Here is a 17,248-nt window from a genome sequence, read left to right on the forward strand (position 1 = left end):
GCGGACCAAACCATAGAGAACCTACACAAATGACCTCATTTAGAAAACTAGACCCCTTAACATGTTCATCTAGGGGTGTACTGTGTATTTTAACCGTACAGTTTTTGAATAGATCAAAGCAAAACAGTAGGAAAAAATTAAAATTTTCATTTTTTGGGCACTTGCATCAATTTAAAAACTGTTTTTTTTTGTACAGCACACATATAATAGAAGACTTTCACCCCAAAATGGATACCCCTCTTTGTCCCGTGTTCAGGAACATACCCATTGTGGTTCTAATCTACTTACAGGACACATGGCTAGGCCTATAATGAAAGGAACACCCGTTGGATTTCAGGGTACAACTGAATAAATTCCAGGCCCCATCGCCCACTTATAGAGCCATTGAGCGGCCAAATCGATAAGAAGCTCCCTCAAATGACACCATTTTGAAAATTAGACCCCTTAACAAATTCATCTAGGGGTGTACTGCATATTTTGACCCCACAGTATTTGAATGAATCTAAGCAAAGCAGAAAGAAAAAATTACGATTTTCAATTTTTTGGGCAATTTTTTCAATTTAAAAACAGGTTTTTTTGTACAACGTACATAGGAATGAAGACGTTCACCCCAAAATTGATACCCCCGTTTGTCCCGAGTTCAGAAACATACCCATTGTGGCCCTAATCTACTTACAAGGCCCATGGCAAGGCCTGTAATGGAGGGAGCACCCGTTGGATTGCAGGGCACAACTAAATAAATTCCAGGCCCCATTGCTCATTTGTACGGAATAAAAATTGACTCCCTAAAAATATCCCCCCCCCCCTTTGCACCCTTTTCGGCGTTCCCCAAATCTTAGATAAAAGTAATAATGTGAACTGTGTGGTATTTCCAAAGACAGGGGTAATTATGGTGGCTGGTTGGAATGGGCACATGGGGCTATAAAACCGGTATCCCCCCTCCTGTCATGCTTTTTGTGGGTCATTTCTTGACCTCAGTGGTGGGTATGGGGTGTAAGAAGAGGCATTCCGTGAGTCTTCGTAAGCTTGATGAGGTGCGTCGGTCTCACACAGAAGGCGCTCAACAAGCTGCTCCTGGAACTGCAGGAAGGCGAGCGTTCCTGGGGCTTCTTGTAAAATACGTATTACAGGTAGCGGTCTGAATAACGCCGGGCTCACACGGCCGTAGGCGGAATCCACTTGCGGAGGCCTGCAGCGGATCCCGGCTGTGAGCCCGGCTGTGATCCTGCGTACGGCCGCGTAATGTACTGCGCATAACTGCCTACTCACACAGGCGGTCATTCGCTGTACATTTTTTTGGTTTGTATTTCCCGCACCGTCGCTTAGCGATGACATGGGTACCCGCAGCCCATACGCAACTACCTTGTATACGGTATATTCACAACTATGGAGCAAAATAGGCTCTATGCTGCGGATATCCGCAGTAAAATAGAACCTGCTGCGTTCTCTTTTCTGCGAGTGGATTACACAATTCCAACCCACTAATGTGAGCGGAATTGTGTGATTGATCTGCGTATTACCGTGGATCAGACGCATGTGGAATCTAATTCCTATCCAGTCATGTGAGACCGACCTATGTTAGATCGCTACTTTTTTATTACGTGACCGGGGACCGCTCAACGAGGCCATCCGTCACTGCACCAGGCTCGCGGTGACCGTTGGTCGCCGAGAGCAAGGAGATTTTAAGTTTCCTGGGCTCCCCGACTCCTGCGCATGTGTCCGGCATTTTGCCGGCGGTCGCATGTGCAGAATCTGGCAAGGTTCACGAAGGAGGATCGCGTCGGGGTTCAAATACGGAGGCCTCCGGTAAAAAGTTTCATCTCCCCAATTATCCATTGTATAACTGCAACCACGTGACCAGGAACCGCTTACTGCCCCCCCCCCCCCCCCCTCGTGAAAGCTCCAGGCTCTTGGCTACGTTTTGTAGCCAGGAGCAGGGAGAATTTAAATTATCCTGGCAATCCACAGCTTTTGCGCATGCGTCCACCATTTTGGCGCATGCGCAGGAGCTGGGGTTAGGTCTGCGGATAAATCCGGGGGCCTTATGTACGTACTTTCATCCTCCCTCACGGATATGATCCGTGAGGGGAGATGACACGTAAGCTTTTTAAACTTTTTTAAAACCTTTTAAAACTTTTTTTTTTACTTTTTACACTTTTTTTTTAGTTTACATGATCACTGTTATCCAATGGATAACAGTGATCATCTCTCCAGTGACATCTCTCTGCTCCTGGCTACACATGGCAGCCAGGAGCAGAGGGATTTTGAATTTCCCGAGGCTCGAGCCCCTCTGTGCAGAAGGGGACTTCGGGTCACGGAAATCCGGGGACATCAGCGGTCCTGAGGTGAGTATTTTCACCTCCCCTCATGGATCGGTTCCATGAGGGGAGGTGAAACTTGTACTTTTTTTTTTACTTTTTCAAACTTTTTTGTGATCGCCGCTATCCATTGGATAGCGGCGATCACGGGGCCGGGGACCGCTTACCGTGCTCCCCGGTAACATCTCCTGGTTCCCGGCTACCTTCAGGAGCCGGGAGCCAGGAGATTTTGAATTTGCCAGGGGCTCCCGGGCTTCTGCGCATGCGCATGACGTCATCCGTCTGGCGCGCATGCGCAAAAGAGCACTGGGTCCGGGAGGACTCCGTCACCGCAGAAGACCCCGGAGAAGGCGGGTGAGTAATTTCAGCTACCCTGATGGATCCGATCTATGATCTCACCATTACTATATAACCATGATATATATGGTCATCATCTGTTGACACTGAACATGATATATGTCAACTAGATCCACCCCACTGTCCATCAGATGTGTATAGGGCATATCAGTGGGATAGCTCGTCAGATATATCAGACATTCTCTCTCAATGCAAACAAGCCATTGCCCCCCTCCATAGTATGGCCGATATGATGTAATGTGTTTTAGAGACAATGACAGGAAAAGAACTTTGCATGCACAGAATCTCTTTATTAGATATATTCTTGAGCCATACATAAAGGAGGCACAGGACAAACCACGGCAGGACCAAGCTTAGGCAATAACCAATACTCCAAAACTTCGCAAATAATTTGGCTGAACACCAAAGTTTCACCAGTTCATGGATCCTCTGAAAAAAACAAACATACAGTAGGTATTACCATAAAAATATCTCAATATGCATAAAAAGAGAAAAAAGGAAGAACATTACAAAAATCCTATGTACTAAAGGAGAGGTAGCGGGTTGTAAACCAAATTAAGACCACTGGGCTGCAGTGCATCCAATTCAAAGATCCACTTCATCTCAAGTAGCTTTACATTTCTCTCTCTGCCCCCCCCCTCCCCCAATTTGAGAAGTACTGAATCAATGACACAATATTTCAATTGGCTAATGGAGTGTCCTGTATCAACAAAGTGTTTAGCCACCTGAAGGTCCAATTTGCGTGTTCTAATTGTACTTTTATGTCCAGTTATCCTATATCTCACCTCTGTAGTTGTTTCGCTGATTTATTGAGTTGTGCCATGAAATCCAATGAGTGTTCCCTCCATTACAGGCCTAGCGATGTGCCCTGTCAGTAGATTGGGGCAACAATGGGTATGTTTTTGAACACTTGATAAACAGGGGTATCCACTTTGGGGTGAAAGTCTTCATTTATATGTGTGCTGTACAAAAAAAACTGTTTTTAAAATGACACAAATGTGAAAAAGTGACAATCATAATTTGTTCCCTTTTACTTTGCAGAGATTAATTCAAAAAAGGTGATGTCAAAATATGCAGTACATCCCGAGATGAATTCGTTAAGCGGTCTAGTTTTCAAAAGGGGGTCATTTGTGGGGCTGCTCAAGGGCTCAACGAGTTTGAAGTGGGGTTTAAAACTTTCTGTTCTGAAAACCACAGGCTGCTCCTTTCGGTTTGGGCCCCGTTGTGCATGCAGACATAATATTAGGGCCACAATGGGTATGTTTCTGAACATAGGACAAACAGGGGTATCCATTTTGGGGTGAAAGTCTTCATTTATATGTGTGCTGTACAAAAAAACAGTTTTTAAAATGACAATTGCAAAAAAAAAAGAAAACGATCATTACTTCCTTCTGCTTTGCCTAGATTCATTCAAAAACTGTGGGGTCAAAGTATGCAGTACACCGCTAGATGATTTCGTCTAGTTTTCAAAATGGGGTAATTTGTAAGAGTTCTCCATTGTTATGCCCACTCAAGAGCTCTACAAGTGTGCAATTTCCTAACTTTGTCGCTTTTAATAAATATATACAAATTGAATTGGTCTATTTTTATCTATCTATCTCATATCTATTTCATATCTATCTATCTATCTCATATCTATCTATCTATCTATCTATCTATCTATCTATCTCATATCTATCTATCTATCTAACTATCTCATAACTATCTATCTATCTATCTATCTATCTATCTCATATCTATCTATCTATCTATCCCACATCTATCTATCTCATATCTATCTATCTATCTATCTATCTATCTATCTATATCTCATATCTATCTATCTATCTCATATCTATCTATCTCCATATTTATCTATCTATCTCATATCTATCTATCTATCTATCTATCTATCTCATATCTATCTATCTATCTATCCCACATCTATCTATCTATCTATCTATCTCATATCTATCTATCTATATCTCATATCTACTATCTATCTATCTATCTATCTATCTATCTATCTATCTATCTCATATCTATCTATCCATCTATCTATCTATCTATCTATCTATCTATCTCATATCTATCTATCTCCATATCTATCTATCTATCTATCTATCTATCTATCTATCTATCTATCTATCTATCTATCTATCTATCTATCTATCTCATATCTATCTATCTATCTATCTATCTATCTCATATCTATCTATATATCTATCTATCTCCTATCTATCTATCTATGTATTCAACTGTCTCGTATCTATCTATCTATCTATCTATCTATCTATCTATCTATCTATCTATCTTATACCTATTCATCTCTTTCTATCTATCTCTATCTCTATTTCATCTATCTAGTCTATAAAAAAGGCCAGTAAACAGAAAGGCTCCCGTTTGCTTCCATTTCTTCAGATTTCCATCTTTTGGACAGTAAAATAGCGCAGTCTGCAGCAAATCATGGAGGACTTAGATTGTGCCAGCAATATTTTTATTGAAAACCAGCCTGCTTTAGTAAATCCTTGTAGCCCGTAAAGTAACAATTCTGTTATGTTCTTAGAACTCTGCCTGCTGCAAGGTGTAACATTGTAGCAATAATCAGCTGCAGTCACAACACGGAGCTGCTATGGAGCTGTGAACTGCAAGCCTGAGAATCCCAGACCTCCGTCACCTGCATTGGGGCTCTCTCACACCAGCTTTTTCCGTGTGCGTATCTGTCGCGCAGGAGCATGCAGCAAGTGCGCAATTAATCACATTTGCTGCGTGCCCACAACCCCCACACACTACCTATGGGTTTTAATAGTTGCAGTTCCTTCTACCCATTTTCTGCTCACAAAATTGCCCATATGAAGGAGTCCTAAATGTCAGCTTGGTGCTGCGTATTAGTCCAGGTTCGGACGGACGGAGTCGAATTGTGCAGGCATTGAAAGCCATGTACTTTAGCTTTGTTCATTCACACATTTGAATATGAATTGCGTATTATGTGATAGGAAAGAAACCGTAACGTTCTATTTTGCCACGGACGGCCTTCATGGAAGTCAGTGGAGGCCATCCGACCTGCAGCCCATACACAATTGAGTTTACGTATGGGCTGCAGGTACCTGCGTCATCACTTAGCGACAAAAACATTGAAAATAACAAACTGTACTGTGAGGAACGATGGGGAGCCGCCTCTATCAGTCTATCCATCTATTTCATATCTATCTATCTTCTATCTCTCTATCCCATATCTATCGATCTAATATCTATTTATCAATCTACCTATCTGTGTATTTATCTGTCTCCTATCTATTTGTCTATCTCATATCTATCTATCTGTCTGTCTTATATCTATATATCTATACCATATCTATATATCTATCTATCCCATATCTGTCTATTCAGGCATCTATCTATCTACGGTATCTATCGATCTAATATCTATTTATCAATCTACCTATCTGTCTATTTATCTGTCTCCTATCTATCCGTCTATCTCATATCTATCTATATATCTATCTATCTGTCTGTCTCATATCTATCTATGTATACCATATCTATTTATCTATCTATCCCATATCTGTCTATTCACGGCATATATCTATCTATCTATCTATCTATCTATCTATCTATCTATCTATCTATCTATCTATCTATCTATCTATCTATCTATCTATCTATCTATCCATCTATCTATCTATCTATCTATCTATCTATCTATCTATCTATCTATCTGTCTGTCTATCTATCTATCTATCTACTCATCTCATATCTATCTATCTATCTATCTATCTATCTATCTATCTATCTATCTATCTATCTACCTACCTCATATCTATCTATCTATCTATCTATCTATCTGTCTATCTATCTATCTACGGTATCTATCTATCCATGGTAATTATCTATCTTGGTATTCATCTGCCTATCTATCTATCTATCTATCTATCTATCTATCTATCTATCTATCTATCTATCTATCTCTCTATCTCATATCTATCTATCTCATATCTATCTATCCGTCTGACATCTATCTATCTACTTATCTGTCTCCTATCTACAGTATCTATCTGTTTATCTCATACTTATCTATCAATCCATCTATCTATATCATATCTATCTATCTATCTCATATCCATAGCAGCGAGCATAATAGCTCATGTGGTTTTGCCCTAATTGTGTTCCCCTGGAGTTCCCAGTTAAAGAAACGCATACCCTGCAAAATACTTTTAACCCCTTAGGGCTCATGTCCACGGGCAAAATAAGAATTAAAATCCGCAGCGGATTTTAACTCTTCTCCCGCGCGCGGATCCGCACCCCATAGGGATGCATTGACCACCCGCGGGTAGATAAATACCCGCGGATCGTCAATAAAAGTGATTTAAAAAAAAATGGAGCATGAAAAAATCTGGACCATGCTCCATTTTCGTGCGGGTCTCCCGCGGGGACGGCTCCCGCGGGCTTCTATTGAAGCCTATGGAAGCCGTCCGGATCCGCGGGAAAAGTAAAATAGGAATTTAAAAGAATTTACTCACCCGCAGCGGGCCGGGAAGGTCTTCTCTTCCTCACGGCCGCATCTCCCTTGCTTCGGCTCGGCGGATGTGCCCGGCGCATGCGCGCGGCACGTCGACGACGTGCCGGCGACGTGCCGCCGGCGTGAGGAATTCATCCGCCGGCCGAAAAAGAAGATCCGGCCGTGAGGAAGAGCAGAGCTTCCCCGCCCGCTACGGATAGGTAAATTCTTATAAATTCTTATTTTCAGCGCTCATGTCCGCGGGGCAGGAGGGACCCGCTACGGATTCTACATGTAGAATCCGTAGCGGGCCCGATTTTCCCCGTGGACATGAGGCCTTAAGGACATGGCCTACTTTGGGATTAAGGACGCAACGATTTTTGACGGATTTTCTTCACAATTTTTCAAAAGTCATAACTTTTTGATTTTTCCGTCGACGCGGCCGTATAAGGGCTTGTTTTTTGCGTAGCGAACTGTAGTTTTTATCGGCACCATTTTTGGGTACATTGACTATATTGTAAAACTTTCATTATTTTTTTTTAATGATAGCAGGGAGAGAAAATGCATCAATTCTGACATAGATTTTTTTACAGCATTAATCATGCAGCATAAATGACACAATATATTTTTTCTGCGGGTCAGTATGGTTACAGCGATACCAAAATTCTTACTTTTTTTAGGTTTTTCCACTTTTCTGCAATAAAAACACTTTTTTTGGAAATCTTTTTTTTTTCCAAATCGCTATATTCAAAGTCCTGTAACTTTTTTATTTTTCTATGTACAGAGCTCTATGAGGGCTTATTTTTTGCGCGTCAAGCTGTCCTTTTTATTGGTACAATTTTGGGGTACATATGGCTTATTTGATTACTTTTATTGCGTTTTTAGGGAGGCAAAATGCTAAAAATTTGCATTTTGCCTCAGCTTTTTAGTGTTTTTTTTTAACGCTTTTTTCCCTGCACAGTCAAAAGCATGTGCAGCTTATTTTACGTGTTGTTACGGACGTGACAATACCAAATATGTGAGGTTTTAATTTTTCTTTACCTTTTTTATGCTAATATGAGAAAAAGCATAAAAAAAGGTTTTTTTAAATTTTTTTTACATTTTTCTTTTTTATTCATTTTTTTTTGGTGTGTATTACATATTAATCTTAATTGACCTTTGAAATTAAAGACAGCATGCTTGCTTGCATATCGCGCATGTAATTACGCAGGGCATGCGCGCATGAAAAATATAGTAAAATGCACATAGGTGTGTGCAAAAATGCTACACGCATCGTGCAAATACACAAAGTAAATACGCCCATGTGAAGCTGGTCTTACATGTGATCCCCTATCAGCAGGATAGGGAATAGCTTGCTGATAAGTGAGTATCTCACTGCTTAAACCCCCCTCCCGGAATGAGAATGGGACTCCCGTTTCCTGCTCTGCCTGTCACTGTGGGGGTTTCTTCCCCCCAACCCACCACCCGCACAATGAGGTCATTGTGAAAGAAGCGCTTACCAAGCATACGTGGTTGGCACTGCATTAGTTTCAAAGGGGTTGATGGTAATGCCCTAGCACAGTGTCTGAGGAGCAGACCCTCAGCCGAGGAGACAGCATGGTAGAGAGATAACCTTGTCACATGGCTCTACCGTTTTCTCCCCTAAGGGTAGCTCGAAACCCAACCTCGTTACTGCAAGGTGAGATCACAAAGGGGTAACCATAATTACCTGTAGTCCTGCTTGTCACATGTGTTAGCCGTGAGATCCCCACCGATCAACAAGTTATCCCATACTTGGTGTGAATTGAGCGTTAAGCTGTTTGTAGCTGCATTCTTCATCTGTTATACTGGATGCTTAACTATGCTTCTACTTTAAAGGGTTGTCGGTATTGGAGGCAAAAGCTTCCTCTGTGTCTTCGGCCGGCTCTTGCGATGTTATCGCGAGAGCCCGGCCTGTTGCCAGTGCCTGAGATCGCTGTATAAGCAATAAGGCAGGGCAGTAGCCCTACCATGCCTTATCACAGCGATCATCAGGGCTGTGGTGAAAGTCCTCCAGGGGGGCACAAATATTGTAAAAAAAAAAAAAGATTAAAAAAATTAATTTAAAAAATGTAAAAAAAAAGTTTAAAAAACCCTTTTTTAATGCTTTTTCTCAGATTAGCATAAAAAAAGTAAAAAAATTAAAACCCCCACATATTTTGTATTGTCGCGTCCGTAACGACGCGTACAATATGTTGCACATGCTTTTGACTGTGCACGGAAAAAAGCGTAAAAAAACACTAAAAAACTGAGGAAAAATTCTAATTTTTTAGCATTTTACCTCACTAAAAACACAATAAAACTGATCAAAAAACCGTATGTACCCCAAAATGGTACCAATAAAAACTACAGCTTGTCTCGCAAAAAATAAGCCCTCATAGAGCTCCGTACATCAAAAAATCAAAAATGCAGCGATTTAGAGAAAAAAAAAAGATTTCCAAAAAAAGGGTTTTTATTGCAGAAAAGTGGAAAAACCTAAAAAAAATGTAAGAATTTTGGTATCGTTGTAACCGTACCGACCCGCAGAAAAAATGGATTGTGTCATTTATGCTGCATGATTAACGCTGTTAAAAAAAATCTATGGCAGAATTGATGCATTTTCTCTCCCTGCTATCATTAAAAAAAAAAAAAGTTTTACAATATAGTTAATGTATCCAAAAATGCCGCCGATACAAACTACAGTTTGCCGCGCAAAAAACAAGCCCTTACACGGCCGCGTCGACGGAAAAGTAAAAAAATTATGGCTTTTGATAAATGGAGAAGAAAATACGCCAAAAATCCTTGCGTCCTTAAGCCCAAAATAGGCCATGTCATGAAGGGGTTAATATAAAATGTCCGGTGATAGTTCTGCTAAAATTGTAGCATCTGTATTTCTCAAAAACACAACATAATATATAACAGAACAAACATGAAAAAGATATTGTCTATCTATCTATCTATCTATCTATCTATCTCCTATCTATCTATCTATCTATCTATCTATCTATCTATCTATCTATCTATCTATCTATCTATCTATCTATCTATCTATCTATCTATCTATCTATCCTGATCCATTAGTCCTTCTTATTACTAAGTGAGGACTTTGCTCCACAAGATGCTGGATTGACACCTTGCTGTAACTCCTGCAGATAAAAGTTGTATTATTCACAATAAATAGACAATTGCTTGCATCCTGGTATCTTCTAGATAGATGAGGATTCCGACACAGAACTCCATTCATACTTCCATCCAGGAAGATGGACATGCCTTTAGTTATGTGCAGGGATGAGCTGATCTATTCTGAAGAGTCAGTCCTGGAAGGAGAAGACATCTCCAGAGCATCCATCATGGAATCAGTGTAGACTCGCCCCTCTCAGGTCCTGGATGGCAGGTGAACTACTTATCTACGGAGGTGTGTAAGTCAGAGATAGCTCAGCTCCTATCTGTTGTGTGCTGATCCTCCCCCAAGTGTGCTGATCCCCCTGATCAGTAACGCTGTACAACCCCCCTACTCTACTCTTCCCACTGCTACTACTGTATTCCCCTCTTACCAGACAGCATCAGGCTGTTACTACTTGTATCCAGTATGGAAAATAAAGAAAGCCATAAATTGTAACAATTGTTTCATTTATTTGGAAAACCAAGGAAATCCAGAGAGTTAAAAGACGATGTATAGAGTGTGTGCGCCACCTAGTGGTCAGAAAGCGGTGATTTCCAATGACTGTTTCTGAAATAGAGAATTCCTGCAGAATTTGAATAATAAACTTTATTTGTATAGCGCCAACATATTCCGCAGCGCTTACATAGACAGGGGGGATACAGAAAGACAAAAGTACAAACATTACAGAACCACGGTTACATAGTAATCAGTTGATGGAAACAATGGAGGTGAGGGTCCTGCTCCAACGAGCTTACATACTACGAATAGTGGGGTGATACAGAAGGTAAAGGGGCTGGAGATGTGCATGGTATGGCGAGGTGGAGAGTGAGGGATTCTATACACAGACAATGGTCAGATATTTGGCCGTGAGACTGCAGAAACTGTATGACTGCAGGAGCGGTTTATGATGGCTAGCAGGGATTGCAGTCAGTAGGTCAGGGAGCATGTTATCAGGCGGCGTACAGAGGGTTTTGTTTAGGGAATGTGGTATGCCTCCCTGAAGAGGTGCGTTTTTAGAGCACGCCTGAAGCTCTGCGAGTCCTGGATTGCTCGGGTAGCCTTTGGTAGTGCGTTCCAGAGGACCGGTGCTGCTCTGGAGACAGTGTTAGTCCATGTTGTGGGAATGTCTATACCAATATGTATAATGTATGTAAGTCTTGCCATAAAATTGATAGAGTGCTATAGCAAAGATCAAAATGGGCCTGTTATTAAAGTTCTGGATTTTGGTATCTAGGACAGAAAGGCCTGGTGTCTGTTTTCCCATCCATTCTCTTTTGATGAACTTTAAAGGGCCACTGTCATCGACTATGACTACCATAAACTAGTTATGGTGCTTACAATTCAGGTGACATGGAGTCCAGGCGCCCTCTTTTCCTACTCACCTGGTCCCCCATTCCTTGGGTGTCCTTTGGGGAAGTTACTGTGCACATAGCCACTTTGACTATTTTTAGAAGGCTTTACATGTATGTGCATTCCCATTCATCTCTATGAGAGTTTGCGGCCATCGCTGCATTCAATCTGATGTGACTGCAGGTGGTAGACTCGTCCCCACAGTGACAGAAGAGGGAGATGTGGGACCCCAGTTCTCCAGAATTGTGGTGGTCTTAGCATTGAGCCCCCACCAATCAGACTTTTATCACCTACTTTAAAATTCTCTCATGGCACAGCCCCTTTAATCTAACTAGATTCCAACTTTAAAGGGGTATTCTGGACAGAAAAACTATTTGCTATGAGATATGTATGTTAAAATAGTCGCTGAATTAAGGATTTTTTTGTAAGACCTATATCCCACTCACCCCCAGTCAAAAGTCCTGCAGTTTCTTATTTTCCACAGTGTGTCATTCCAGTACTCCATCCTCCCTTTTGGGATACTACTTCATATTTCACTGTCATTAATGCACTCCAGATCTGCAGTTGTCTGTTTGAGAACCACAATGACCAAGTGTTGTTATGTTCTGGAGAAATTATGGCAAGACAAGACTCAATGCAAGAAACCAAAGTTATCAGACTTAAGGGGAAAAGAGGAAGCAGATGATCATAAGAGAAGCCTGAAGAGGTCACGGATAGAGATGAGCGAGTACCAAAATGCTTGGGTGCTCGTTACTCGAGTCAAACTTTTCGTAATGCTCCAGAGCTCATTTCGAGTAATGAATAGAGATGAGCGAACGTACTCGTCTGAGCTTGATACTCGTTCGAGTATTAGCGTGTTCGAGATGCTCGTTACTAGAGGCGAGCACCACGCGATGTTCGAGTTACTTTCACTTTCATCTCTGAGACGTTAGCGCGCTTTTCTGGCCAATAGAAAGACAGGGAAGGCATTACAACTTCCCCCTGCGACGTTCAAGCCCTATACCACCCCCCTGCAGTGAGTGGCTGGCGAGATCAGGTGTCACCCGAGTATATAAATCGGCCCCTCCCGCGGCTCGCCACAGATGCATTCTGACATAGTTCAGGGAAAGTGCTGTCTTGCTGAAGATGCTATAGGGAGAGTGTTAGGAGTTATTTTAGGCTTCAAGAACCCCAACGGTCCTTCTTAGGGCCACATCTGACCGTGTGCAGTACTGTTGAGGCTGCTTTTTGCAGTGTTGCACATTTTTTTTTTTGTATATCGGCCGTGCAGAGCATTGCGTCCTCAGTCTGCAGTAATTTTACATAGTCCAGGGCCAGTAGTGGTGAGCCAGGGACAGTGAAAGAGATATACTGTGTATATAGGCAGTGGGATTTACCAAAAAAATTTGGGAAAAAACATTCTATTTGGGCTGCCTGTGACCGTCCTGAGTGTACTGCGGCTTTGCTGGGGGTAGTAGTCCTAATTCATACGCAGCCAGCTAAGTGTTACAGCAGGCTTGCGCAAAATTCTTTCCTCGCTCTGCGTTGCCCGTCACATCAACGCTGTCATCCTGTCCAGAGGGAAACAGTCTGCAGTAATTTTACATAGTCCAGGGCCAGTAGTGGTGAGCCAGGGACAGTGAAAGAGATATACTGTGTATATAGGCAGTGGGCTTTTCCAAAAAAATTTGGGAAAAAACATTCTATTTGGGCTGCCTGTGACCGTCCTGAGTGTACTGCGTCTCTGCTGGGGGTAGTAGTCCTAATTCATACGCAGCCAGCTAAGTGTTACAGCAGGCTTGCGCAAAATTCTTTCCTGGCTCTGCTGTGCGTTCCGTAAGCGAAGTCAACCTTCAACCACAGGCCAATAAGCGGCACATTTAATTACAGCGTTCTGTTTCTGCACTACTGGTAATACACCATGCTGAGCGGTAGGGGTAGGCCTAGAGGACGTGGACGTGGACGCGGGCGAGGACGCGGAGGCCCAAGTCAGAGTTTGGGCACAGGCCGAGCTCCTGATCCAGGTGTATCACAGCCGACTGCTACGGGATTAGGAGACAGGCACGTTTCTGGCGTCCCCACATTCATCTCACAATTAATGGGTCCACGCGGTAGACCTTTATTAGAAAATGAGCAGTGTGAGCAGGTCCTGTCGTGGATGGCAGAAAGTGCATACAGCAATCTATCGACCACCCAGAGTTCTGCGCAGTCCACTGCTGCAACTCTGAATCCTCTGACTGCTGCTCCTCCTTCCTCCCAGCCTCCTCACTCCATTACAATGACACATTCTGAGGAGCAGGCAGACTCCCAGGAACTGTTCTCGGGCCCCTGCCCAGAATGGGCAGCAATGGTTCCGAATCCTCTCCCACTGGAGGAGTTTGTCGTGACCGATGCCCAACCTCTGGAAAGTTCCCGGGGTCCGGGGGATGAGGCTGGGGACTTCCGGCAACTGTCTCAAGAGCTTTCAGTGGGTGAGGAGGACGATGACGATGAGACACAGTTGTCTATCACTCAGGTAGTAGTAATTGGAGTAAGTCCGAGGGAGGAGCGCACAGAGTATTCGGAGGAAGAGCAGCAGGACGATGAGGTGACTGACCCCACCTGGTTCGCTAAGTCTACTAAGGACAGGTCTTCAGAGGGGGAGGCAAGTGCAGCAGCAGGGCAGGTTGGAAGAGGCAGTGCGGTGGCCAGGGGTAGAGGCAGGGCCAGACCGAATAATCCACCAACTGTTTCCCAAAACGCCCCCTCGCACCATGCCACCCTGCAGAGGCCAAGGTGCTCAAAGGTCTGGCAGTTTTTCACTGAGAGTGCAGACGACCGACGAACAGTGGTGTGCAACCTTTGTCGCGCCAAGATCAGCCGGGGAGCCACCACCACCAGCCTCACCACCACCAGCATGCGCAGACATATGATGGCCAAGCACCCCACAAGGTGGGACGAAGGCCGTTCACCGCCTCCGGTTTGCACCACTGCCTCTCCCCCTGTGCCCCAACCTGCCACTGAGATCCAACACCCCTCTCAGGACACAGGCACTACCGTCTCCTGGCCTGCACCCACACCCTCACCTCCGCTGTCTTCGGCCCCATCCACCAATGTCTGTCAGCACACAGTCCAGCCGTCACTAGCGCAAGTGTTTGAGCGCAAGCGCAAGTATGCCGCCACGCACCCGCACGCTCAAGCGTTAAACGTGCACATAGCCAAATTGATCAGCCTGGAGATGCTGCCGTATAGGCTTGTGGAAACGGGGGCTTTCAAAAGCATGATGGCGGCGGCGGCCCCGCGCTACTCGGTTCCCATTCGCCACTACTTTTCCCGATGTGCCGTCCCAGTCCTGCACGACCACGTCTCCCGCAACATTGTACGCGCCCTCACCAACGCGGTTACTGCCAAGGTCCACTTAACAACGGACACGTGGACAAGCACTGGCGGGCAGGGCCACTATATCTCCCTGACGGCACATTGGGTGAATTTAGTGGAGGCTGGGACAGAGTCAGAGCCTGGGACCGCTCACGTCCTACCCACCCCCAGAATTGCGGGCCCCAGCTCGGTGGTGGTATCTGCGGCGGTGTATGCTTCCTCCACTAAACCACCCTCCTCCTCCTACGCAACCTCTGTCTCGCAATCAAGATGTGTCAGCAGCAGCACGTCGCCAGCAGTCGGTGTCGCGCGGCGTGGCAGCACAGCGGTGGGCAAGCGTCAGCAGGCCGTGCTGAAACTACTCAGCTTAGGAGAGAAGAGGCACACGGCCCACGAACTGCTGCAGGGTCTGACAGAGCAGACCGACCGCTGGCTTGCGCCTCTGAGCCTCCAACCGGGCATGGTCGTGTGTGACAACGGCTGTAACCTGGTGGCGGCTCTGCAGCTCGGCAGCCTCACGCACGTGCCATGGCTGGCCCACGTCTTTAATTTGGTGGTTCAGCGCTTTCTGAAAAGCTACCCACGCTTGTCAGACCTGCTCGGAAAGGTGCGCCAGCTCTGCGCACATTTCCACAAGTCCCACGCGGACGCTGCCACCCTGCGCACCCTGCAACATCGGTTTAATCTGCCAGTGCACCGACTGCTGTGCGACGTGCCCACACGGTGGAACTCTACGCTCCACATGTTGGCCAGGCTCTATGAGCAGCGTAGAGCTATAGTGGAATACCAACTCCAACATGGGCAGCGCAGTGGGAGTCAGCCTCCTCAATTCTTTACAGAAGAGTGGGCTTGGTTGGCAGACATCTGCCAGGTCCTTGGAAACTTTGAGGAGTCTACCCAGATGGTGAGCGGCGATGCTGCAATCATTAGCGTCACCATTCCTCTGCTATGCTTCTTGAGAAGTTCCCTGCAAAGCATAAAGGCAGACGCTTTGCGCTCAGAAACGGAGGCGGGGGAAGACAGTATGTCGCTGGATAGTCAGAGCACCATCCTGTCTATATCTCAGCGCGTTGAGGAGGAGGAGCATGAGGAGGATGAGGAGGAGGGGGAAGAGACAGCTTGGCCCACTGCTGAGGGTACCCATGATGCTTGCCTGTCATCCTTTCAGCGTGTATGGCCTGAGGAGGAGGAGGAGGATCCTGAAAGTGATCTTCCTAGTGCGGACAGCCATGTGTTGCGTACAGGTACCCTGGCACACATGGCTGACTTCATGTTAGGATGCCTTTCTCGTGACCCTCGCGTTACACGCATTCTGGCCACTACGGATTACTGGGTGTACACACTGCTCGACCCATGGTATAAGGAGAACCTTTCCACTCTCATACCCGAAGAGGAAAGGCGTTTGAGAGTGATGCTATACCACAGGACCCTGGCGGACAAACTGATGGTAAAATTCCCATCCGACAGCGCTAGTGGCCGAAGGCGCAGTTCCGAGGGCCAGGTAGCAGGGGAGGCACGGAGATCAGGCAGCATGTACAGCACAGGCAGGGGAACACTCTCTAAGGCCTTTGACAGCTTTCTGGCTCCCCAGCAAGACTGTGTCACCGCTCCCCAGTCAAGGCTGAGTCGGCGGGAGCACTGTAAAAGGATGGTGAGGGAGTACGTAGCCGATCGCACGACCGTCCTCCGTGACTCCTCTGCCCCCTACAACTACTGGGTGTCGAAGCTGGACACGTGGCCTGAACTCGCGCTGTATGCCCTGGAGGTGCTTGCTTGTCCTGCGGCTAGCGTCTTGTCAGAGAGGGTGTTTAGTGCGGCTGGGGGAATCATCACGGATAAGCGTACCTGCCTGTCAACCGACAGTGCCGACAGGCTTACACTCATCAAGTTGAATAAAGCCTGGATTTCCCCAGACTTCTCTTCTCCACCAGCGGACAGCAGCGATACCTAAGCAATACGTAGGCTGCACCTGCGGATGGAAGCATCGTTCTCTATCACCATCAAAAACGGGGACCTTTTAGCTTCATCAATCTGTGTATTCTATTCATCCTCCTCCTCCTGCTCCTCCTCCTGAAACCTGACGTAATCACGCCGAACGGGCAATTTTTCTTAGGCCCACAAGGCTCAGTCATATAATTTTTGTAAACAATTTTTATACGTTTCAATGCTCATTAAAGCGTTGAAACTTGCACCTGAACCAATTTTTATTTTAACTGGGCTGCCTCCAGGCCTAGTTACAAATTAAGGCAC

At 45.0% G+C, this 17,248-nt stretch overlaps 1 long non-coding RNA gene across 1 annotated transcript; it reads right to left on the minus strand.

Annotated features, from left to right (window-relative positions):
* Positions 1-2,953: 2,953 nt before the first annotated feature.
* Positions 2,954-10,737, minus strand: LOC136582795 (uncharacterized). Its single transcript, XR_010787221.1, has 3 exons — positions 10,704-10,737; positions 3,461-3,637; positions 2,954-3,104 (listed from the first exon to the last, which is right to left on the minus strand). It is a non-coding gene; the product is annotated as an uncharacterized lncRNA (long non-coding RNA).
* Positions 10,738-17,248: the final 6,511 nt, after the last annotated feature.

Source organism: Eleutherodactylus coqui, chromosome 11, assembly GCF_035609145.1.
Source record: "Eleutherodactylus coqui strain aEleCoq1 chromosome 11, aEleCoq1.hap1, whole genome shotgun sequence".
Taxonomy (NCBI): domain Eukaryota; kingdom Metazoa; phylum Chordata; class Amphibia; order Anura; family Eleutherodactylidae; genus Eleutherodactylus; species Eleutherodactylus coqui.